This window comes from Echinops telfairi, unplaced genomic scaffold (genome assembly GCF_000313985.2).
Source record: "Echinops telfairi isolate 266 unplaced genomic scaffold, ASM31398v2 ScPeMD7_7424;HRSCAF=8462, whole genome shotgun sequence".
Taxonomy (NCBI): domain Eukaryota; kingdom Metazoa; phylum Chordata; class Mammalia; order Afrosoricida; family Tenrecidae; genus Echinops; species Echinops telfairi.
Genome location: NW_022111324.1, coordinates 36,063,308 through 36,089,409, shown reverse-complemented (window position 1 = coordinate 36,089,409; position 26,102 = coordinate 36,063,308). Strand labels below are relative to the sequence as shown.

The window sequence follows — 26,102 nt, the reverse complement described above, 5'->3', positions numbered from 1 at the left end:
GAATGAAGGGGGAACTGATAGCAATGATGGATGTCTACCCCCCACACACTGAGGGGGACGAATAACAGAAACGTAGGTGAAGGGATGTAGCAGACAGTTCAAGATATGAAAATATATAATTTATATATATATAATATATAATTTGTCAAGGGTGCATGAGGGCGGGGGAGGAAGGAAAAAAAGAGGAGATAATATCAAAGGGCTCAAGTAGAAATATAATGTTCTGAAAATGATGATGACAACATATGTACAAGTTTGCGTGATATAATTGATTATAAATGTTATAATATCTATACAAATCCCCAATAAAAGGCTTAAAAAATAACTTGCCCAGCAGCAAGGACCAAGATTCATTCCCTTGTATTACTTTTGATCCATAAACACAATCAGAATTACATAATGGTATGAGAGATTTTCCTAAGCTTTGTGGTGATTCCTAAAAATTTTATGAAGAATTTAAAATCCTAATTGGAGACTGCTAACCTGGGTTTTCTGACTTATACCAATTTGATTACTGACCCAAGAGAAGCTCAATTATGGTTAGAAACAGCAGGAAAAAAATCCAAGGATAATCTATCCTTAAATATTGGTAAAACAACAACCAAGGTGCTGGACAACTTTCAGGCAATGAATAAAAAGAAAATAAAAAGTATTAGGTCATTTTCCAAAGCCTTTCCTCCTCCCATGGATCAGAGTAAAATTTACCCTTGGAAGCAAAAGAAAGCTGAAGTGTTTGTGAAACTGCTCCGGAAAATTCCCAAACACCTCAGCTTTCCTCCAATCACATCTGTGTCCTGCCTGGAGCACCGAGCTGCTCACCATAAGGTCAGTCCTTCAAACCCACCAGTCAGTCTGAGCAAGAAAAGTGAAGGTGTTTGCCCCCATAAAGAACTAAGGTCTCAATACTGAGAGTAGCCATTCCAGGAGGGCAAAGGGAAGGTGGGGGAGAAAGCGGGAACCACTCACAATGACTTACCTATAACCTCCTCCCAGGGGGATGGACAACAGACAAGGGGGTAAAGGGAGACATCGGATAGTGCAAGACATGAAAAAATAATAATAATTTATAAATTATCAAGGGTTCATGAGGGAGAGAGAAGGAAGGAGGGGTAAAATGAGGAGCTGATACCAAGGGCTCAAGTAGTAAGAAAATGTTTTGAAATGATGATAGCAACAAATGTACAAATGTGCTTGACACAATGGATGGATGGATGGATTGTGATAAGAATTGTATGAGCCCCCAATAAAATGATTTTTAAAAAAAGATTTAAGGTCTCAGAAACCCAGAGGAGCAGTTCAACTCTTACAGAGTTACTGTGGGTCAAATTTTACTCAGTGGCAGTGGGTTTTGGGTTAGTTTGATGCTGTTTTCACATCTGGTCTTAAATCTGAGGTATCATCCTTAGTTATTAATTACTAAGGGTAATTACATTACCCTTAAATCAATTAGATTTGGAAAGAGCTCCTGTGTTAGGATGGGTTGTCTAGAGAAATGAAACAAGTGACACTCATATGTGTATAAGAAAAGATTTTATATTGAGGAAGCATCCCAGACCAGTCCAACTAAAGTCCCTGGTTGTGATACTAGCCAGCCCCCTCTTCAGACTCACACAACTGCCAGTGGATGAACCGGGAAGCAAAGCAGAATCGTGTGAGTTCGCAGACTAGTAGGTGCACAGTCATATGGGTCCAAGGTCAGCAAGAACACAGAGGGGCACCACAGCCCCTGGGGTCAGCAGGCAGAATGGACTGTCACCCCAGAGGCAGACATGCAATCCAAGCAGGCAGGAAGGTGAAGAGGGGTAAGCCAGAGAAGTCCCCCTGGCCTTTTTTATAAAATGGGCACACCCCCAAGGATTTATCATCAGGTTGTGACTTGAGTAATAGGTTGGACTCCACTCCTATCTTTTCAGCCAGGTACAAGCTGACATAAAATCTAACAATATCAGCTTCTATTTTCCAGTAACCGAAACTAATTTTCCCAGACTTTTAAAGCTAACTAAAAGTGTTTCTAAGGAATTGAATTAATGACCCTCCAATTACACTTTCCCTTTCAAAAGAAAATGGCACAAAATGAGTATTTGTCACTATTAAAAAAGCCCTGACAATTGGAAAAATTAATGCTATCTGTTTAAAATTAAACAAAATATTACTCCAGGCCTTCTTTTATAAAAATAATCTCCTACAAGCTGAAAGAGTTAAGAATCTCTCAGGAGCCCTGGTGGCACAGTGGTTCTACATCCGAAACTACCCGTTGCTCCTTGGGAGAAAGCCTACACTGTCTACTCCAGTTAGAGTTAGTCTCAGAAACTCACAGGCGCAGTTCTACCCTGTCCTACAGGACTGCTGTGAGTCTGCATTAACTCCATGGCGGTGAGTTTGGTTCATTTGTTATCTTTTGGAGTTGAGGACGGAACGAAGGAGTCCTGGTGGCATTGTCAAGTATGCATTGGACTGCTACGACTCGTTAGGTGGTTTACCCCCCAGCTGCTCGGATGGAGAGACACTAGGCTGCTCCCACAAACACTGGAAACATTGGAAACTCTCTAGAGGGTTGCTATACCTCAAAATCAACTGGACTGTAGTTTGGTTGGGCCTCCTCAGGGTGCAAAACAAGGACTTTTCTTGTGATAGTTCTTAATATACAAAGAGAAACTAGTTTTATTTATTAACAAAGAACTTTGCCAACTATTAATTGATCCAGAAACCACACTATATGTGATTACCTCACCTATTTATAAAAGACCTTTTTCCATGGAGTACTAAAACCTCAAAATTGTGGGGGTCACCAATCAGGAACACAATTTTATTGATTTATTTCCATTTGTTTCATCTATTTCCATCCTGTTCTGTTATCTCTTGGTCCTATTAAGATTTATACTCTTTTTCTTGCTCAATTTCAACATGTTTGTTAATCTTTTGGGAAGAAATCTATTATCTATTGAGTCACAATTTACAATTTAATAAATGAGACAAAATATCATTTCATCGAATGGATGCCCTTAAATCAACAGACAGGCTCAGCATCAGACAATATTCAACCCAGCCTAATCCTATTCCTTCTTACACCATTTTCCTAGTTCCTTAAAATGTAGGCCAGTGTAACCACAGATGTAGATCAAGTTCTGTGAGCCAAGCTAATGAAATAGATTTATCTAGCCCTTTGCTTTAAATTTCCAGTCTACTCAAAGAAGACACACAAAAAGACTAGCTTCCTTCCATAGTGTGTAATTTTCTTTCAAAAGGTTTACTTGTCCTTGTAGTTCTTGTAGTACCAACCTTTGTAAAAACAAATAGATGATGGGGCTGGAGGTCTGTTCAAGAGCTGTTGCAAGGAATCAGACAGCTGTTGCCAATAATCCCTAATCCTCAATTATGATTTACAAATGTACTTTCAGAAGCAACTCTTTTTATGGTTGTGGATCTTTGCAGCACTATTTATGGTATTCCTATACATTCTGAAAGTTAATGTTTGTTTGCTTGTACCTAAGAATATCAACAATACCCGATCTGCAATACCTCACAGACTGACTAAATCTCCTCTTTGTCCTCAGATTCCGCAGACCTGGGAGACACATGGTCCTTCTTTTTGTTGTCTGAACTTCCCCTATGTGGTTGAGGCTGAATAAGTGAAGAAGTCCCAGTCTTTAGTCCAATATTCTAAAGAATCTATCTCATACATGCCTTTGCAGAACAGAAACCAGTCTCCCCAAATCTGCCTATCTTTGCCCCAGGAGAATGCGCATCCTGGAAGAGATACCCAATACAAGACTTATTAGAACTTCATTGGACAAACTATGAACAAAGCCAAGTTAGAGGGAATAAACCTTGAACCTATTCATCATAGTTTCAAAAAGATGAAGACCCCTTTTGACTAGTGAATTCCCTGGAGAATTGAAGGTTCCATTGACGTTGCTCATGGTACCAGAGCAGACAACATCTGCGGCAGATGGCAGCCTCGAGACTCTGCTTTGCTATAGCCATGTCTGTATTAGATAATTTCCAAGACAAGGCTGACAAGCTAAGATTTTCTAGGTAAGACAACATTTTCTTAGGTAAGACGGATGTGTCTGCTCATCATTTCAAAAGGTTTATTGTTGGATATAGGATGCCCTCTCAAGCTCAAGGCAGCCTGGCCTTCCCTGGTGAATCTCTCCACCACAGCGATCTGCCGGGTAGCGCTTGATGTATGGACACAAGAACAATGGAGAAATAATTCATTACTATTGAAAATAAGTTTTACTATATTTTCATTGACAAATGATCACTTAAGATATAAATGAAGCCAGGAGCATCATTTAGCCTTTAGTCTCAACTCACCCCTAAATAAAGTCATCCAAGAAGAGCGAACTCAAGAATCTTGCTAACCTACAAACAGTGTTCTTCTTATTGTAGGTACATATCAATAATTGTGACATGAATGAATCTGATTAGCTCCTAAGTGAGGAGACAAAATCAAGCTGCTCCCTCTTCCTAGGAGCAATCTGAAGACCCTCAAGTGAATAAAAGCCATCACAAGACCCGTGAGACAGCTTCCAATGTCTGACACGTTAACATCTAACATACTACTAATTGGTTTGTCATCAACTGGGTTCAATCTTCAGTATCTACTAGATAGCCCGTAAAAACATCTTTTGGCTCTGTTGAGCCAACCTTTGACCCTGGCTTCTGCCAACTGGAAGGGAAGATGCACTTGAGGCCTGAACTAATCTGAAGACTATATTTTAATTGAATGGCCTTTAACAGCTAATGCACAGGTATTAAGAGGCAAATTATCTCAATTAGTGTTTTATTGGCTTGATCATCTTGTGGCAGACAGTTCTTGATGGCATAATGTAGAAATATTGAACAAATATACACAAAATTTCCTAAATGGAAGTTCGCATGTACTTCAAGAGATTAGTGCTGATGTCCCCAAATTATGCATGTCTGATTCATACACAACTTGTTACAAACCAATCCATGTAAAGCCTTTCTTAGGGAACGAGGAGTCACTCTCTAGATAGTCAGAGCTCCAGCCAGATATTGATTAGGTGCTCTACAGCCACTTCTTCCTACTCCCCCTGCTCCTCTTGCCCCTCCCATCCCTTCTCCTGCTTCTACATGGCCACCTCCCCCTCCATGCCAGGGGCTCTTTTACCCTCTGTGGTCCTCTCCTCCTGTGTCTTCTGGGTGCAAGCCCCCAGCCACTGGTCTTTCCTTTCTGCCTTTCTACCATGCCTCTGAGCCAAGGAATTTATCATGCCTGTCATCTGTCCCTTTCCCCATCTCCTATTTTTCTCCTTGCTTCTATTATTTATCTCATATCGTTCCTTGTAGTGGTTGCTTCCTCAGTTTCAAGCTTCCAAGCTGCATTTAACCTGCGACACTCTGTGGCATGCTGACCAGCGGTGCCTGGTGGGCTCACACTCCATTTCATTGAGCTCAGCAATGCACATAAAAACATCATCATGATTATTATTAGTGTATTATTACATTGAACACATTTTAGTGTTCCTGGGAATGATTCTTTAATTTTTTAATGCATAGAAAGGTACACGATATATTATATACAAGACACACTTTCAACCTAAGTGAAGTTAAACATGAATTCTGCCTCTCTTCTGTTTTATATATGAATTAGAGCTAAAGACAGATTCAAGAATAAATAGGATTGTTTGTAAACCTCCCATAATAAAATCTGATGTAGTGTCTATATTCCTGACAATTGTGCTAATTTGACACTCTGTTAATCATATGCAGCATTTTATCTTAACGATCTTGTTCTTTCTTTAATTGACATGATAAGTAATATGTTTTCCTTTTATTTGGGGATTGTGGAAAAATGCTCCTTTGTTTTGGCTGTTTTATATGCCTCCTGGATTTTTAAAATGACAATTATAATTTGCTTTCTTTCTGTGGACTTTTTAACCGATGAAACGCTGACTTCAAAATCATTTGACTCCACATAGAACCATGTAATTTCACAGGCTTTTACCAATGATCATGTTCAATTACTTCCCTATTGTCTCCAAGGGTATGTTTCATCTTCACATCTATCATTCTGTTCTGACGAAGGAACACTAATTGTATGTGGCCTTGCTCTTTAAGATCATTTCTATAAAATCTTCTCACCCTGAAGACGAGACCTATTTGATATCACAATGAAGAAGATAATTTTTACTAAATGAAGCTCCTCAAGAATATAACAAAAACAAAATCAAGTCTTTGCAGAGGACAGGCTACTTCATTGCTGGTGACCAGTACCCACAAGTGTAGGCCTAACTAAAAGGGAATATGTAAACAGAAAACTTTCAAACTGCAGTAACTTATATCAGACATAAAAATTAAAAGCCAGCATTCATTCTCAGGAAAAAAAGATCAAGATGTAAACTACTTGTTCTTGTAAAGGATGTATCAATATGTAAATAATTTGTTCTTGGGAAAATGCATTCATGAACTACAATCACAGTTAACCAAACCCGCTTTCACTGCTCGCCTGGGTGGTAATTAACCTCCTACTAGCCAAGTGGCCAACCTTTACATTTCACAGCGCTGCAAAATTAAGTTATTATTATCTATGAGGGTGTAACCCCTCCAAATGAATTTTTTTTTCAAAACTGTGTACTTAAATTTTACAAAACAACCTTATCACCATCAAAGTACCCTCTATTACACTTACTACATTAGTCGAATATGCAACTCCATTCTTGGAAACACTTTTCAAACTCATCTGTTTGGATGGTTGACAGCACCTCCCTCGTTTTTTTCTTCATCTCTTCTGTGTCTTCAAATTGCTGTCCTTTCATGTCCCTCTTTATCTGTGGAAACAAAAAGAAGGCTCGCTGAGCGAGGTCAAGTGAGTAAGGTGCATGACCAAGAAATGAATGCTGTTTTTTACCAAAAATTGGCACACTGAGATGGCTGAGAAAGCAGATCAATTGTCATGGTGGCAAAACCAGTCCCCTGTCTGCCACAAATCGGGACTCAGGCCTTTTTTGTCACCCACTGCTACACAATATTTTCAGAACCTCTAAATAAAAGTTAGTTTAACAGTCTGATCTGGAATGGACTCCAAATGCACTACGGTACAAGTGGACATTTTCCTCCTTTATGGAAGTTAGCGGACATACAGGACGAGGTTTGTTTTCAATCAACGTTTTGCCTTTTTTGAAACAAAAAATCCACTTGTACACTTGAGTTTTTCCCATAGCACTGTCTTTGTAAACTGTGTTCAATTTCAGGACCATTTCTGCAGGAAATAAAATTTCACAGCTGCACACTGTTCTTTGAAATCAGCCATCACAAAAAATGAGGTTGGAGTGAAACTGCTTTTACAAAAAAATTCTCAGAAGATCTGGAAGATCAGGATTAGATACATTTATGTTTTTTTCTTTGGGAAAAATCAAGTAACTTTTAATCTCAGAGCAGCCGTCTCTCCCCGCCCCCGCCCCCTTTTCTATGTGAGCCCAGAAGGTCTGTTCTGTCTTTAATTAACGTGGTGGGTGTGACTGCAAGTCGGTTCTGTTCTCCCTTTTGGAGGTCCTTGTTTGGGAAAGCAATGCCTTGACATACCCAAAACAGCCCAGGGGTGTGTGGAAGGAAGTCCGGTATGTTTGGGAACTTATTTCAGTCCAATAACCTGGGATTTCTTTTCTCTCATTTTGCTTATACTAGATTAAGGCTTATTTACCTCCCAGGATGAAAGAGGAAGGAAGCCATGCAAACGAATTGAGATCATTAGTAATGCTTGCACAAAATTGCACCAGGAGGTCAGGCATGTACATGTAAGTAGGGAAGCTAGGTTTGAAAGGGATATGGATTAGGAGTATTACGGAGGATTTGGGAATGTTCTGACTGATCTCTGGTACTAATCTGTCCCATTCCTGACAACAGGGCTTATGATGGACCAGCCACTGATTCCTCAGAAACCAGAGAAGCTTTGTGGTTGCATCATAAATTCCACGATCCTATTAATTCCTGGAAATCACATTTTCTAAAACAAGCGTCTTACAGCGGGTCCCATTTCAGAACTCAGCCTTTACATCTTTAACTAAATCAGCATTTACCATCCACAGAAAACCAAAAGCTGCTGAAAATGCCTAAAAGTCTGGGCATTTCTTCCCCTTATACAGAGTCCCCGTTGATTTGTGGAAAGTTTCACAGACAATAGAGCAACACCAGGAATAATGTCACCATTTCATTTTATTTTTCATTTTTCAATTTGTGTCTTATGTTATCCGTAGTATAACTCAACAAGGATTGCTATGAGGTAGTGATGAAAGCAATATCTGGCTTTATGTAGTTAACAGGCCAGTTGCCTAAGCTAACTTCTTTCTTAGAAACACCATTTGATCACCTTATCCTATCCCTTTGATATGCATTTTTATTAAACTCATATTTTTGTACCTGAACATTTTTCATATCGTTTTCTTTTTTTATGATATCCTAAATCCATTGACTTTGAGTGTTCAGAGGGAATAAGGTTATCTGTTTTCACTGTAAAGCCTTACCTTAGCTGTTTTCTTTTGTAAAATTAGAAAAATGAAAAATCAATTCTGATTCATAGCAGCCTTTTAGGACAGGGAACCGGTGGGTTTTCAAGGCTGTAACTATTTGCAGGAGTAGATGGCCTCAGTTTTCTCTTGCGGTGTGACTTGGTAGTTGCAAACTGCTGATCTGGTGGTTAGCAGCCGAATGAATAACCACTACACCACCAGGGCACCTCAGACAAAAAGAACAGAGCAACTCAATGACTGGAAATCTTAGGGCTTCTGAAAGCTTCCATGCCAAAGTTCGGACAGAATATGTAATCTGCTCAGTGATCGTGCCCTCCTCTCCTTCTCTCTCTCACTGACCCATGGTGACTCTAGGAAAGGGTAGAACTTCCCCTGTGGGTTTCCAAGTCTGTAACTTTTTCCAGGAGTAGAAAGTCAGAGCGGTGCTGGCTTAGAACTGCTGACCTTGCAGGTCACAACCAACTCATAACCACTGTGTCACCAGGGCTTTTTCCGTACTCTGCTGGGAAAGAGAATTTCTTGTAAACAACTCTTTTTACATGATTTTTAAAAGATACAAGTGAGATATGTCCCTCTGAGACATAGTTCAGAGAAACCGAAACTGAAATTAGTTTCTATATAATAGGAAACAGAGTTTAGTAGAAAAGAATGGAAATGTTTTCCCCAACTAAAGAGTAATTAAAAGTGTTTGGAGGACAGCACTTCATATAGAAGAGGCTTTTTCAACCCGTTAAGATGTCAAACATTTCTCTATTAGTAGGCTGTAACAATATTTAGTTCAGCATTTTATTGTGAATTGAGGGAAGATCAAGAGAGGAGAGGATCAGGTTTGCATTCAGCAGTGCATACACGTTTTGTTTTAGCTCATTCACTGCAATCCCTCCAATGTACAGTCACTTGTCCTGCTTCCTCACGTGAATCCTGTGTCCCTGCCTCCTTGGCTCCTGACCCTCTGCACTTTTGTCCTGGGTAAACGATATAAGTGCATCATTGAATTTATTTTTTAATTAGACTGTTGTCTTTATTCAATTGTTTTTCGAGGATGAAATATTAGTCCTTCCGACCACTGGCTGCTATTTGGGTATATTAAGTCTTAGATGCCATATATGGAAAAGGGGGTTCCCTATAGGCACACATGGACTTCAATCAGAAGGTAATGGGAGTGTACCCCAAGAAGGAAGGGCTCTAAATCAGACACGTTGGTTTCAAATGACCTTAAAAAATAATCCCTCTATTATAAGAGAAAAGAAACAAAGTCCCCAGAAAACTTGTTGAACTGTCAACCCTTTTCTAATGGTTTCCTAGACAACCGTAAATGTTTCATCCATCATTTCCTGAAGAAAGAGACTTGTAACAGCAGCTTGTAGAGAAAGAGACTTGGTTTTAATTCTTCTGACTCGCTCCAGCCTCGAAGAAGGTCTTCCTTCATCTTCAACATCTGTTTGCCTGTTCTAAAAAGTACATCGTTTGTGCTTGACACAATAGATGTATGTATGGATTATGATAAGAACTGTAAGAGCCCCTAATAAAATGGTTATTTTTTAAAAAAGTATACATTGTAAGCATTATACTATGATTGTACATTGTAAATAACCATTTTCCCCACCCCTAACTCACCCTACCTCTATACCAGTGTAAACAAACAACTGTATTATAATCCCTTTGTTTCATGAACTGTATTAATCTCTGTGAGAAAATTTTAGTTAAAGTCATAGTTCTCACTTATGTAGACTGGTGTCTTCCTACACTGGGTGGAGTAATTCTTTTTCTGATAAGTTCTCTTAAATTTCAATTTTATGGATGGAATTGGTTGATCTCTACAGTTTACATTTATATACTCTTTTATTAAATGGAAAATATAATTAGTCCTAAGACCTTTATGTTTGCATACCATTCCCTCAAGCTAATTTAAATATCACCTTTCTGCAATTATCCCAACAGCATGTGATTCATTTAAAAATATTCCTCATCTAAACAACATTCTACCATAATACTGAAATCTTATCAAAATTTTCTGTCAAATTTCATATTCAGAAGTCTCTTTGTCTATTATATTCTTCTTCTAAAAGCATTATTTGGCAAAGTGAGTCTGGCCTTCTAGAAAGACGTTCGTGCTGGCTTAGGCTATTTGAATACCACACTAGGCAGGTTTCTACCTTCTAGGCTGCTCGTTTGCAGTCTCCTCTTTAGCTGCTCCTGAGAGTGAGCTACAACTATGTCCTTGACTCACTTTCAACCGTATAGTTGCCCAGGTGGATTTAATTCATTTTTATTGTTTTAATTCTATGTCATTACAATCTAGGAATTGAAAGGAGCCTGGTGGGGCAGTGTTCAATTTCTAATGGAAAGGTCCATGGTTCAAACCCACCGTCTGTTTCCTTAAGCAGTATGGGCTTGTAGCCCCATGTGACAGTTCTACTGTCTTAGAGCATCACTACGAAGCAGAATGGATATCATAGTAATGGATTTTGTTTAATTATTTTTTTTTAGCAATTGATAACTTCTCATCAAGATAAAACTTTTTCTTTGAGCTCCAGTCAGTTATAGCTCTTCTGATCACCTTTTTTTCTGCAACCCTCACCCAAATCTTCATATTTCTTCATGCCAGGAAGCAATATCCCTGGATGCTCCCAAATTCACGGGATCCCTGGTGGCAATGTAGTATAAGCATTGGTCTGGGAACAGAAATGTCAACAGTTCTAATTCCCCAGCTACCCCTGGGAGAAAGAGGAGGTTGGCTGCGTCTGTAAAATTCAGCCTTGGAATCTAATGGACATTTAATGGAGCGTTCTAGTGGGTCCCTCTGGGTTAAAATAGAGAAAGTGGTGCAGGGCTTGAAGGTCCTAAATTCATGGGTACAATGGCTTTTGGTTGGGTTTGGTTAGTGGATATAACAAGCAGGAGACTTGATGAAGGAGACACAGAACATTTAGATACTTTTTACCCCTGTTGTCTAATTACTTTGCCATGGTTCCCACACTCTGCTACATTTTCCAGTGTCCATAACTCTTGTTTGGTATCCACTTTTCCCTGCCTCGAGCCTTTCTTCGGTCCATTAAACAGTATCTCCTTTTCTTGTCTCTTCGGGACTGGACACACAGATAGCTCTTGACTTTTCCTCGCCTAAAGTGCATCTCCTATAGGACATTTTCATCGATATCACAGTTCCAGTTTCTGGCTCGATGAGGAAAATGTACCTGATGGTTTTGGCACTGCCCTACTGAGCCTCGGTGTTTGGTTCATCTGGTAGCCAATTTTCCTACAAATTATCCTTTCATTAAATTATTTTCAATTACACCTTTGAGTGGGCCATCTGTTTTCTACTGGATTCTGACTGATAACATCCACTAATCCTGCTCCAACTTAGTTGATAACTATCCCATCCTTCAAGTGGCTCAGGACAAAATTCATGGGCTTCTCTTAAACATTATACTCCACTGATGTTGGAAATAACTTTGAAACAGACTTAGAGCACAATCCTTTGCTATGATTTCTGTTATAAGAGAGCATGATGTCTTGCCAATATTACTGCCAGAGCTTTTTTAACTTTTCTTCCTGATTCGGCCTTTGTTTTCCACAGCAGCAAGATTATACAACTCTGTGATCAAAACCCTGCAACAACCTTCCACTTTCACCCAAAGGAAAACAGCAAAACAAAGTTCTCATAATGGCCTGGGTGGCTTGGTCATCTACTTCTCCAAAATCAGCCAGTGCAAACTCAATGGAGTACAGTTCTGTTCTAAGACACATGCAAGCTCCACGAGTTAAAATTGACTGTATGGCAACTAGTGAGACAGGTCATTTAATATGGCTCTTCTAGCCTCAATTCCTTATGTTATTGATGAGTGATAATTCTGGACTTCATGCCTGTGCCCTCCCCATTGTGGAGGGAGTTTTCTGTTCCAAGATTAAGGTGAGATTAAGTCCTGAATTTAGTAGTGGGAGTGACCCAAGTTACATTCTTGTTTCCTTGGGAACATGTTTAAGACTTAAGACACCATCCTTCCTTTTCTTCTTGGGGATATGGTGACCTAAAGGACAAACCACACCTCCATCAAATCCATTGCTCAGTATGTAGGAACCATCTCAGACAGACAGAAAAAGTCCCAGGACCACTTCGTAAAGCACATCCAAGATCTCTGTGGGAAGTGCTGGGGATCTCTGGACCAGATGGACCAAACATTGAGGCTCAGAGGGGCAGTGCAAAGACTGGAAGGCACATTTTCCTATCTAACCTGAACGTGGAACCGTGAAGGTGGCTGCCATCCCACGAAGGCAAAGACCAATGTACAATATGACTGAGAGGATGAAGACCAGAGAGAGGTTTGACTGGTGGTTGGGGAGAGGTGATGTTGTGGACTGTGTTTGTCTAGGTAGACTAAGAAACAAATCCATAGACACGCATATGTGTATAAGAAAAAGCTTTATATACAAGAGCAAATGAACATGGAGAAAGCATCCCAACCACTCGTCCAAGCTCATAAGTCTGTTATTAGCCCATATGTATGATACCAATCTATAAAGTCCTCTTCAGACTCACAAAACACACACAGTAATGCTGAATTCAAGATGATCACAGGCCAGTGGGTAGAAAGTCTTTGGATCCAGTGGATCTGAGTAAGAATCTCAGTGCTGACAGGGATCTCTATATGGCTTCTCCAGTTTCAGAGGTCTGGTTGCAACAGCATAGGTCCATGTGACTTCTCCAGCTCAGCACATTAGCTTAGTTCCATGTGTTTGTCAGCTGCAGCGTCTCCCAGGGAGTAGCAAGCATAGTCAATAGTGGCATATGACTCTCTCCTCCAAGGAGGAAATCCAGGAATTCCCAGAATTCTCAGAAGTCCATGTCCACACAGAGGCCTCATTGGCTATGATCCGATTGACAGCTAGCCTCCACCCCTTCATTCTTAATCCTCTCAAGTCCCAAAGTGACACCCGATTACGTAACTGCCACATGAGCCAACAATTGTATCTTACTGCTTACTGATCCTGATTGTGATAACCTATTCAATTCCCTAATAAACACCCCTAATTGTGAGTGCTGTCTGTGAGTTCTGTGTGGCTATTGCATTAAACTATCAAACCCAGCCGAGACGTAGATGCTGTGGGAGGAATGGTTGATGTCAGAAGGGTGAAAGAGGATGAAGGATGGAGGCATGTCTGATCCCCATTTAGTGGCAATAGGGAAGCCAGAGAGATTAGACATGCCAAATTTCATTGCTGATGATTGCAACTGGTTAATAATGTAATGATTATCAGATACCCTGTATTTTTTTGTTTCTTAACATTGAAATTGTTATGGCACTTGAGGTTTGAAAGCAGCAATGTAAATTAACAAGTTGTCTCAAGATGGTCAAATGACTATCTGGAGCCAACTAATGTGTCAATGTGAGAGTCGGGCACAGCTCTTGGGAGCATGGCTTCCAAACATTGGGCCTAACCACTAGACCACACTTTTCATCATTCAAAACCCTGAACATGGTTAGGGAAGTACGCTGCCTTTCGAGTGCATTAAGATAAAAGAGAAACTCAAATTTGTACATGTCACAATGTTTTATTTTTTTAAATTATTACCTCAAGGATTCTTTTAACTAGTCAAATCATTGCAAATATATATATATATATATATATATAATCTCCTACCTAATAAAAAGGAGTAAGTGGTGTATATTAATTATATTAATGCCCTTCTGGGTCTACCAGGGATTCTGACTTATAATGAAATTATAGAACAGAATAGAATTTCCAAGCTTTTTACTTTGATGGGGTCAGACTGCCACATCTTCCTCCTAAGGAGCAGCTGGTGACTTCCAATTGCTGGTGACTTCCAATTGCTGGTGACCTTGTCGTTATCAGCTGACCTTAACCGCTGTGCTACCAGGACTCCTTTCATGTAGCACTAGCATAAAAAAGGAACATCATGAAAGATTGACTTCATGTAGTGATGCTTTTGAGTTGTGACCTGGAGAGAGTGCGGCCATCTAGACCAGGGTTGCCCATCAAGACACTTCCTCATATGCTCACAAAGACACACCTCTGTGGGGGAACTTTACACTGCTTATGCACAATAGTTAAAAAGAAATACTATCCTAGGCTATACAATTGGGCAATTTTTCTACTTTAGATTTTGTATAGTGCTAATTTTTAAAGATTAATAAATAGAATGTGGATAACTAATAATAAAATGAGACTACATATCTAAAACTCCATTTTAGAATTTTTATATTGATTAATCTGTTACTATATTTAATTGAGATCAATGGCATTATACACATTAAGCAAATGAGAAAGCTGAATTTCAAAGAAATGAATTCTTCTCACTAAATATGTCGAAACAGACTAGAAATGATGCCTGACTTCAAACTTCCTGCTTGTTCTGTCTTTTCAACTTCTCAAAATTGCTGCTTGTGTCACTAAAGATGTTAATACTTCAAGCTGCCATTTCCATTTAGTGCGTGTGTTGTCAGCACAGTGCACCCGCAGGTTTCCTCCGCACCACGAGGAGATAGAACCTGCCCTCAAAGACAGATCGAGGTTTAGTTGCATGAGGAGTCATGAGAAGTTCCTCTCTGAGTTCTTACTCACATCTCTGTCTCTCCCAAGTTGGAATCTGGTGCGTGGAGCCCACAGCTCATAATCAAAGCTCTTTCCTGGAACGCTACCTTGAATGGCAGGGTTATCCGTCCTCCACCACTCTATACCCATGCCCTCCTGCAGAGTATGAAATTGCTTTTTTCCTCTGCAGGAAATTCTCACAGAAATGCTCCATTTTTGGATTTCAAATGTGTTTCCTACCCTGTTCTTTTGAGCATGTTTTCTAAAATTTAGATTATGGGAAGGACTCTTTATACGGATGTACTGTCCTGTCTCAGGAAAGTAATGTTTCAAGATTTCTTAGTAGGACATTGATAATTGGTAATAAGTCGGGAAAGAGGTAAGAGATGAATGTTAATACTATGATTCTAAGGTGATTTAAGAGAACCATGCAAAACCATGGGGATTTCCTTGAGAAAACTGAGTAGAATTTAGTTCTGTGAAATCTTGGGGATTTCTGATGCTCAACTGTAACACATCTGGACTGAAAACTTGAACCTTGTTTTATGAACATCCTGTGTCAGTTGCTTTAGCTTCTTTGCAGTGCAGGAAATAGATTCAAGAAAAGATGAGAAAGATATACATTAGCTTTGCAGAATGCCCTGCATACTAATTTCATATTAATTGACCATTTCCAGGAATTAAGGGCTGTTTTTTTTTCACGTGATATATTGAAAACACAGGGAGGGGGGAATATCTACATACAGAGTCTCAAGTATCTTTGCTGATATGATCATACTTTATAGTATCAGTCAAGAAAGCATTTTAAGATAATACACTTTATTTAGGTTTCACCTGTGGGATATTGAAAGGTTGATAGAAGTTTGCAGTAAAACCTGCACAGGCCAGAACCCACGAAGGCAAAACCCTGTCTGAAAAGGAAAACTTGAAAAACTCCTTTTCATAAAGAGAAAATAATATTGCAAGACTGCACTGTCAAAGGTGAGATCTGAAAAAATCAGGCAGTCCTGTTGAGTGTTGACTCTCACAGGTTTTGCTACAATTATTGATTTCTCATCTTTAGAACATAAACAGCCCCCAACCACACATACATATTTTAGTTCATCTTTACTGTAATTCTACGAAATTTTATTTTTCTTATATTTTACATGGGAAACTAGCCTCAGAAATGTGCTGACCTCACTGACCCTAGCAGACACAGTAGACTTGCTCCATAGCTTCAGCGGCTGTAGACCTTCACAGAAGGAGACTGCCTCCTTCTTCCATGAGGAAGCTCTACTATGTTCCATAAGTTGAAATTTACTTAGCGGCAATAGGTTGGGTTGTCTGTTCACTCAATCATATTTTATTTTCCCCTTTGGGCCAATGTGTACATCACAAGGACATCAATATTCTGACCTATGGCTTCTATCCAGCTTAAGAGGTATTACTTTTATAAGTATTAGAGTTCACTGGAAGGAGCCCTGATGGCATCCCCAACCAACTTCACTGCCACTGAGCTGATGCTGATGCCTAAGGACTCCGTAGAACAGGGTAGAACTGCCCCTGTGAGCTTCACTGCCAGTAACTATCCAGGAGGGAAACAACCCTGTCTTTCTATGGCCTAGCAGGTTACCTATGAGAGATCAGCAGGTTGAACCCAAGAGCCACTAGCTGCTCTGCGCGGGAAAGGTGAGACTCCCTGCTTCTGTACGTATTTACAGCTATGATTCAGAATTAATCTGATTGCAATGAGTGTGCGTGTGAGTTAATTGGTACAGATATTTCAAGAAAGCGATGGTTACAGAAGTAGCAAATTGATGGTCATAGAAGTCGTATCCTCATAACTTGAATTAATCCTTTAGCATGTGATATTTTACTCCTATGAGTAAAACTGAGGAAAATCTGTTGAGACATATGATGAAGAGTTATAGGAGAAATTTTCATTGCTCCACCATGAATGCCCCATATAGCTTTAAACCTCTGCTCAGTTAAAACAGGGTCCTTGCGAGTGGCTAGTTGATCCTATGATCATAAATAAGTATTGATACAATTAAAATAAAATTTATTTCTCCAGAATATTTTCCATTACTAGTTAAAACACATGTCCTATCTCCTTGCCATAGCCTTGGCTTTAAGCCGGTCAAGGAAGTCCTGCTAGAGAAGTCCTGTCCTTGACCTTTCTGCACTGTACACTGAGGTCAAATTTCCCTGAGATCAAGGCTGAACCTTTGAGAACATGTACACAATCAACAGTTTTGTTCTCAGAGGTTAATTCTCCTTCTCTGTCTTACTCTTAACTTCCCCAGTGGACATCTGATATGAGGGAAGTGTTCCAACAGACAGTTTCTTGAGTTTTCCTCTAGGCCGGCATGGAAACGTTGGAAACCACTGTTGAGAAGAGTGAGTGACCACCGTAGGCCGCAGTGATCTGGAGAGGCGCTGGCTCTTCTACTCAATTGGAGCATTTTTGACTCAGTGTTGGGGCTTCGTAGTACAGACCCTGGCTCAATGCTCAAATAGTGAACTTCAAGCCCAGGAACAACCTTTGAAAATAAAACTGTGACTGCAGAGTCATTGTGAGTGTGAGAATTTATGCTTGAGGGGCTTGTCTCTTTAAATGAAGAGGAATTGCTACTGAAAACCTCACTTTTGAAAATTCAGACTGAAACATCCAAAGCAAGTTACAGAAAATATTATGAGTTAAATTCAAGGAGGACAAACCCTTCTTGTCATCTCTTTCTGGTTTACTCTTTTCTAGCATTCTTCACTACCTTGCCCTCAGTGATCTCCTAAGTAGCTTCACAATGGAAAGATTCACATCTATATCTTTTAATGTGATAGTTAATGTTAAATAGGAGTATTATTTCAGGTCCAAATTAGCTTTGATATAGCTTAGTTTGAACAATTCTTAATATTTGGAATTTTGAAACCCATCTTAAAAGGAGATTTATTTGACTAATCATTATTAAATTGAGTATTAGTTAAAAAGATATTGAATTATCATATGAAATATACATCATATTAAAATTAGCTTATTTGCATCTGGGTTGATCCAAATTCATGAAGACTGGATGTATTTCAGAGAAAAATTATGCTCTGTTCTATAGGGTTTCCATGACTGTGATTTTCAGAATCAAATTTCCAGAGCTTTCCTCTGAAGTACTTCTGGGTGAACTTGAAATGTCAACCTTTAGGTCAGTAGCTAAGGACTTCACCCAGGACACTATCCCGAGACTACCAAAAGTTGGCATTGTGAATTGGATTGTGCGCCACCAATTATGTGTCAGCTTGGTTATTCCCTGATTCTGTCTTATGGAGTTATCCTGTGTGTTGTGATCGCATATAATTATCCTATGTGTGGGAAATCTTCACCTCCATTAAAGGCAGGATTAGAGGTGTTGTTAATGAGACAGAATTTGATTCATAGGATTAGATTGTATCTTGGGTCAATCTCTATTGAGATATAAACATGATGAAACAAGTGAGCAGGGATCCAAGGGACCTCAGTACCACCAAGCTGAAGAGCTAGCAGCAGAATCCATCCTTTGGACCCAGGGTCCTTGTACTATGAACCTGCTAGACTCTGAAGGCTGATGCCAAGATCCCAGGGATTCCAAGATCGCAGACTTGAAAGAAGACAAGGCCCTTCCTCTGGAATTGACAGTGAGAAAATTATTTTCTAGAGCTCACACCCTGCGTTCAGGTTTCCAGCAACCAAACTGTGAGAGATGCCTTGTTAATGGTATCTTCTTGTGGTATTTCTAGATAATTAAGATGGCTAGAGGAAAATAAAGAATCAGGGACAAAGGAGCTTTATGTGCCCTGGTGTAAAATGTTGTAGGTGTTTCTCAGGTCTGCAAGGGGCACAGACGTGGATATCCACGCCTAGTGATCTCAAGGTAAACCACAGCTTCCTCTTAGGAGGCCTTCCTTGACCCACACAGTTGTTTCCAATTGGCTTGAAAGAAGCACACAATTTCTAAGTAACTCTAACTAGGGCAGAAAAAGAAGCAGATTGAAGGCATTTAATTTATTCTGTATGTCTCCCTTTTTCTTTATAGCTTAAGCATTTAGCTATTAGGAAGTAGTCTTGAAGACTTCTGAGGAACACTGAGAGGGAAATGACAATATTTTATGGTAAAATATAAGATTAAGTAAAAGTAAGAGTATGTTATTTTAACTTCTCTAGGAAACTCTTAGTGGTTGGAATCTTACCTTCATTATCTATTTAAAATATTTGATTAACATAAAATAAATAAGCAGGATTTAAAAGAAATGCAAAGAGACCTTTAGAGTGATTAAAAGAGGAACTGCTACATGCTAATTGCACAGTATGTTTAATAAATTGAAAATAAGATCAGTGCTAGTAGAGAGGTCCAGATAAAATGATGCAGCATCAAAAGGATGGAAAACTGTCAGTAGAGCTTGCAAGTTCCAGAGGTTGTTTTTTACTTACCTTTCTCCTTGCCTGCAGACTCCGGATTTGGCTGGAGATCGGCCAACAGCAATTGCAGCAGTCCATTGACAGGGAACTGTCAGAGTTGAGGCCAGATTCAGAAGAGGATGTAGAACAACAGATATCATTGCTGGTGTCCGGGGGAACTTGGCTCAAAGCAGAGCATACCAGAAATAGGTTGACTTGTATTTCATGGATGATGCAAAGGCATTTGAGTGTGTGAACCGTGGTAAACTGTGGAGATCCTTGAGAAGAAGGTGAATTCTGGAACCATTCCTAGTGCTCATTCCGAACTTGTGCATGGATCAAGAGGCAGTCTGTGAATAGAACAGTCTGGGAATAGTGCATGGTTTAACATCAGGAAAGGCGTATCAGGGTTATGTCCTCTTACCATACAGGTTCAATCTGTGTGCTGCGCAGATAATCAGAGACACTGGATTATATGAAGAAGAATTCAGCATCAGGATTGGAGAAGGCTTATTAACAACCTGCAGAATGCAGATGACACAACCTTGCTTGCTGAAAGTGAGGAGGAATTGAAGCACTTGCTGATGCAGATCAATGATTGTAGCCTTCAGTATAGATTACAACTCAATGTAAGGGAGACGGAAATTCTCACAACTGGACCAATAGTTAACATCATGATCAAGGGAGAAAAGACAGAAGTTGTCAAGCATTTTATCTTACTCGGCTCCACAATCAATGCTTATGGAGAGAGCAGTCAAGAAATCAAAAGATGTTTTGCGTTAGGTAAATCAGCTGCACAAGGTCTCTTTAAAGTACTGAAGAACAAAAATGATACTCTGAGGACTAAGATGTGCTTGACCCAAGCCATGGCATGTTTTTATTGCATCATATGCATGTGAATTCTGGACATTGAATAAAGAAGACCGTAGAAGAATTGATGCATTTGAATTGTGGTGCTAGAGAAGAATATTGAACGTGCCATGGACTGCAAAAAGGACAATCCAACTGTATTGGAGAAATAAGGCCAGAGAGCTCTTTAGAGGCAAGGATTACAAACCTTTGTCTTACATACTTTGGACATGTTGCCAGGAGAGATGAATCCCTGGAGAAGGACATCATGCTTGGTAAAAAGGAAGGGCAGCAAAAAAGAGGCTGACCCTAGAGAAGACTTGACCCCAGGCCTGCACCAATGGGCTCAGGCACAGGGACCATTGCAGGGATGGTGCAGGACTGTGCAGTGGTTTGTTCTGATGTGCACAGGGTTGCTATGGGGCAGAACTGACTCCATAGCACCTAACAGCAGCAACAACAATGCAGCCAATATTCAAGATAAAAGATGATCTGTCCGGGATTTAGTTGTAGAGAGAGTTAACTGAGAATAAAAACAATCACACTTTCATCTAGTATTATGGTTTAAATAAAAATACTTTCAATTAAGCTATAAAAAATATGCTTTGGAAAGCTTGATTAAGTGGCATTCCTGGTAACCTGGAGAAGAAAAATTAAGTCCAAAGAGTGTCACAATGCACCCCTGAGTATATCCCACCTGAACTGAGAGCGCTGCAAAACAGACTTCACACATGGAACAGCAATGACCGAAGGCCTGAAGCACTGTGTGATAAAATAAAGAATTTCAGACATGAAGAAAATAAAAGCCCTTTAAAAAGACAGAAGAAAACCAAATACAAGGATCTACATATAACCCCCTCTTTGGGGAACAGACAACAGAAATGTGGGTGAAAGGAGACGTCGGACAATGTAAGACATGAGAAAATAATAATTCTACATTATCAAGTGTTCATGAGGGAGGTGGGGTGGAAAGGGAGGGGAAAATGAGGAGCTGATACCAAGGGCTCAAGCAGAAAGCAAATGTTTTGAGAATGATCGGGACAACAAATGTACAAATGTGCTTGACACAATGTCTGGATGTCTGGATCATGATAAGATATGCACAAGCCCCCAATAAAATGATTTAAAAAAAGAAGATGAAAAGTTCAAAGTGGATGTCACAATTTCTTGCATACTCAGATGTTTCCCCAAACATACTTTTCCCTCCTGGACTTCTTCACATCATCTCCCTCTTATCTGTATCCCCTTTCCCCAACGCCCTTGTTATATTTCTTTCCTTGTAGGCTCAACATCCCTGGTTTTCATTTACTGAAAAACAAAGAAACAAATAACAGAGTTTCCAGAGGGTGAGCCCCCATGATGGCCCTAATTCTAACTCCTACCACTGCCCACCCTTTTATTTGTAACTCACAATATTCTTCCTTTATGTGTAGGCTGTGCTTTTCCTTCTTTTGACATTGGGCTTGGACACATGGCTTGTGTTGGTGGAAGAAGAGCATGGGGTGGAATCAGGGAGAGGATCGTTCTTAGCCTAGGCATGACAAAGCTCGTGTATTCTGTGATTTCTTGTGCCTCTGTATTGCTAGGTGTACAACACGCTTGTCTTAGCTGGTGCTCAACCTTCCTAATGCTGCGACCCTTTAATACAGTTCCTCATGTTGTGGTGACCCCTAACCATAAAATTATTTTTGTTGCTACTTCGTAACTGTAATTTTGCTACTGTTATGAGTTGGGCGACCCCTGTGAAAGGGTCGTTCGTTCCCCAAAGGGGTCGTGACCCACAGGTTGAGAACCTATGCTTTAGGAGCAGGTACCCGGAGCAGAGCCAAATGCGCTCAGACTTCATTGACTCTCCTCCAGCTGCTGCTCATGTACATGAAGGCTCTGAGACAGTAGCGGGAGCCCAACCCAGGGAACCTGAATCCTCAGCCTTCCTCTAGTGGTGCAAGAAATGCATTTTTTGTACTGATATTTTTTTCTTTTAAAGTAATCTCATGTAAATATAGACGAACATTACCTACTGCTACAGATCCTGTGTTCCACACCAGAATTGTGCTGTATCGGTGTTTCAAAGGCCGATTTCCAGAAGTAGATGACTCGGTCTTTCTACCCAGGTAACTCTGAGAGAACTCAAGCTTCCAACCTTCACGGTTGCAGCACAGTAATCGTTGCATGACTCAGGAATTCTGAAACATACAACCAACCCCCCAAATATTAACGTCAATTGAATGCGTGAAACACACGTGGGTCTTTATTGTCATTTTTTTAAAATATGACTATGAAATAGTTTAGTTTTTTAATGGTAAAATTAGAATTCTGCCTGTTTTTTATATTTGCTTTATTGTGATTTTGTATTAAAGTTTGTATTGATTTATTTTACATTGTATTTTTGGTTTAATTTAGATACTTGTCTCTTACAATTTTCCCCCCATCATTTTTGGTGTAGTATACATTTGAGATTTTTCATCTTTTAAAAATACTTTGAGTAATTCTTGTATTAAAATAAAATAGCATGTGTTTGGTGAACTTTCAGGTTGCATTTTTAGCTTCTTTAAGAATGTGTCATTGGCAAGGTCGTGAAGAGAACTAATAATTAATGCATGGTTAAATCTGAAACGCTATGCCTGATAACTCTTCCCTTTACCTTATACTTTTCCAATGTAACAGAATACACAGAGCTAAAGACAGCTTACAGTTTGGGATACTGGTAGAAGTATTTCAAGCTTTTACTCCTGCTGGAAAGTTTTCATGTGAATGCTGTGTGCTCTGTTCTAGTGTGTATTCTGGTCCGTGAAATACAAGAAGCTGCAAGAAGTGGCATTTTCAGTCAGTGGGGAACATGGATTGTACCTGATGCAGAGCCAGGAGTCGAGCTTCAGCACGCCTCCCAGGGAATCTAGAGCAAGTAGTCTTACTGCAGATGCAAAGAGCTTCCTTTATTACTCACAATATGGTATAAAATGTAACCATCTACTTGTGTGTGTGCTTTTGTTTTTGTTTCACAACAAAATCTTTTCAGCCATTATGAGATACAAAAAGTTCATGTTTTTTTCCCTTTTTTTCTTTTTAATGAATATTTTCTTTCTTTTTTTTAAACATTTTATTAGGGGCTCATACAACTGTTATCACAATCCATACACACAGCGATTGTGTAAAGCGCATTTGTACATCATTCTCAAAACATTTTCTCTCCACTTAAACCCCCGACATTAGGTCCTCATTTTTCCCCTCCCTCCCCGCTCCCCCCTCTCTCATGAGCCCTTGATAGTTTATAAATTGTTATTTTGTCATATCTTGCCCTGTCCGATGTCTCCCTTCATCCACTTTTCTGTTGTCCGTCCCCCAGGGAGGAGGTCACATATAGTTCTTTGTAATTGGTTCCCTCTTTCCTACCCACTCAAAAAGTTCATGTTTAAAGAAAATTTAAGTACCTATCTCTGTCACTCAAGACAATTGAGAATGAATGTGAATTTGACACAGTATTTGTGAACATTATCCAGTCAGTATGAGGGCTGTAGTGCTATCACGGACCACATTAAAAGAAAAAAGGAAGATGCAAATGCTTGCATTAAATAAGCATCAACAACCAATTCAAAGGTGAGTCTTGTTTTAAGGCTCCTGTGTGCAGAGATTATGAAAATCAGCACTTCAGAGAGAAACAAAATGTTTCTGTGATGTTAAGTAAATGGATGTTGATTCACTTTTGGAGTAATGTTAAAACCAGTTTAAATGCTTTCTCAAAGCAATTCTATGCTCTTCTGTTGTTTCCTTAACAACCCAGTAACTCTCAGCGCTCTGGCAACTCTCCCACAGAGAACCTTCGTGGAGCAGCCATCACCTCAGCTGTACCCCTTCTGCTTGGTTACCATCTCAGGGCCTGATTTCAATGCGAACCCACTTTGGTCGGGGCCACAGCTGGAAAAGCAGCAGTTCCAGCTCACCTTGTGCTTTGCACCTTCCTTTTTTGGACTGCCAAATTATATATATAATTATTCATGCCTTTCTTCTTCAAATTGCTTCCACTTTTGAAAAAAGGGAAATGATATGGATGAAGTCAAGTCATTAGTATCAGTGAAAGATTCCTAAGCAGTAGGGACAATCCCAACAGTCATGTTAGGTACATTTCTTAAAACAGAAAATTTTCCTCAGACGTAGAGATTTTAACTTGAAATGTCACAAAATAAAAGGAATGTTTGCATTACTGGAAATAATACTTAGCATTCCAACCGTCTACAACTACGTTTTCTATTGTAAAACTATAAGTTCTTTTTATTTCTATAATATGTTTGTTCAAATAGTTTCCATTATAATCCCAATATTATAGCTACAAATATTAGCCCTCCTCCTCCCAGACAACGTTACCTAGTTTGGTAGAGATTCATCCCTGTCTGGCGGTGAAGTGGTGAGAAGCAGCCACCTGGGAACAGGGAGCTCAGCAGCGTGAACCTACCTGCAGTCCTAGAGAGACCTATGCGACAGCTACTGTCGTAAAGATTACAGCCCTGGAAACGCTGTGCGGAGGTTTCACTCTGCTTTATAGGTCACTAGGAGTTGGAATCAACTCTAAAGCAGTGGGTTTGCTTCTGTGCTTGGGTTTATGAGGTTAGCAACAAGAAAATGTTGTCATTTTCTTGTAGATATAGAGATATTTTTGCAGGATGCGCCCAGGGTTAACAAAGTGTGGATTCATTTAGATCTATGGATTTTCAGTCTATATATTGCTCACCCTTTCTGGCTGTTCACGTTTTCATATGATAATTATTTAAGCAAGGAAAAAAAATCAACAAGGTTATTGCTACTGGTAATTTTCACACTGCCCATCAAGTGTTTTCTCTTTAGGAAAGAACATCCAATGAATCATAGTCTCTTGCATGACCCCTTTTGGAAGAGGAGGATGTAGTTCAAAGGGGATGCCCAGAGTCTAACTCCTGGGTTGCAGTGCATTTATCTTAGTCAACAGGGGAATTCCTCAAAGATTCTTAAAGTTTAACCCAGAATCACACCGGTCAGCAGTTCCTGTCTTCCAGGTCATACGCATCGACAAGGATAGCTTAAAGCACACAGCACCGACAACTTTCTTAAGCAGCGCTCCTCAGCCCCTGCAGAAACCTGACCTTCGGCAAGGAGACTCTGAGTACTTGACTAATTATTCATGTTCTGCAAGTGCAAAATTTCACAGGGACGTGAAATGAAAGTAATGAGTTGTGCATTATATATGTGTTTCAAAGAATTCAAGCTCCTCTGAAATTTTTTTGTTTAGACAAAGGGCAAGGACGAATGGTTTTCTTACAGTCAGATTCTATTTCAGAAAATTTTCCATTGAAACAACAAAATGGCAATTTTTCTTTGCCACCACTTGGCATGATGACTTTATTAGTGTTCATTTACATCACAGCTTGTCCTAGCAAACAAAACCAAACTCATTGCCTTCATGTCAATGCTACCTCAGACCAACACCCGATGGGTGTCCAAGACTGTAACTGTTTTCCAGAGTAGAACACCCAGTCTTGCTCCTGAGGAGCTGCTTGGGGATCACAGCGTAACGCGTAACCCTGTACCACAGGCCTCCTGTAGGTCCTACATGAAGTCACAATGGTAGAGATCAAATTTGGAGACCATTATTCATTGATTGACTTCTGAAACTGTACCGATGGCAATGCCCATGTGGCATGAACAGTTGAAAGGCTAGGCTGTCGGCACCTCAGAACACTTGTAAAGGCCAAGTGATTTGCTGCTTCAAACTCAGCTACTGAAAGTCTTGCGTAGCGCAGTGCTATCTGGACACACAGGGGACC

The 26,102-nt window shown here is 39.8% G+C and overlaps 1 pseudogene; it reads left to right on the top strand.

Moving 5' to 3' along the window:
• Window positions 1–627: 627 nt before the first annotated feature.
• LOC101641534 overlaps window positions 628–26,102 on the top strand; it is a 79,659-nt pseudogene continuing 54,184 nt past the window's right edge.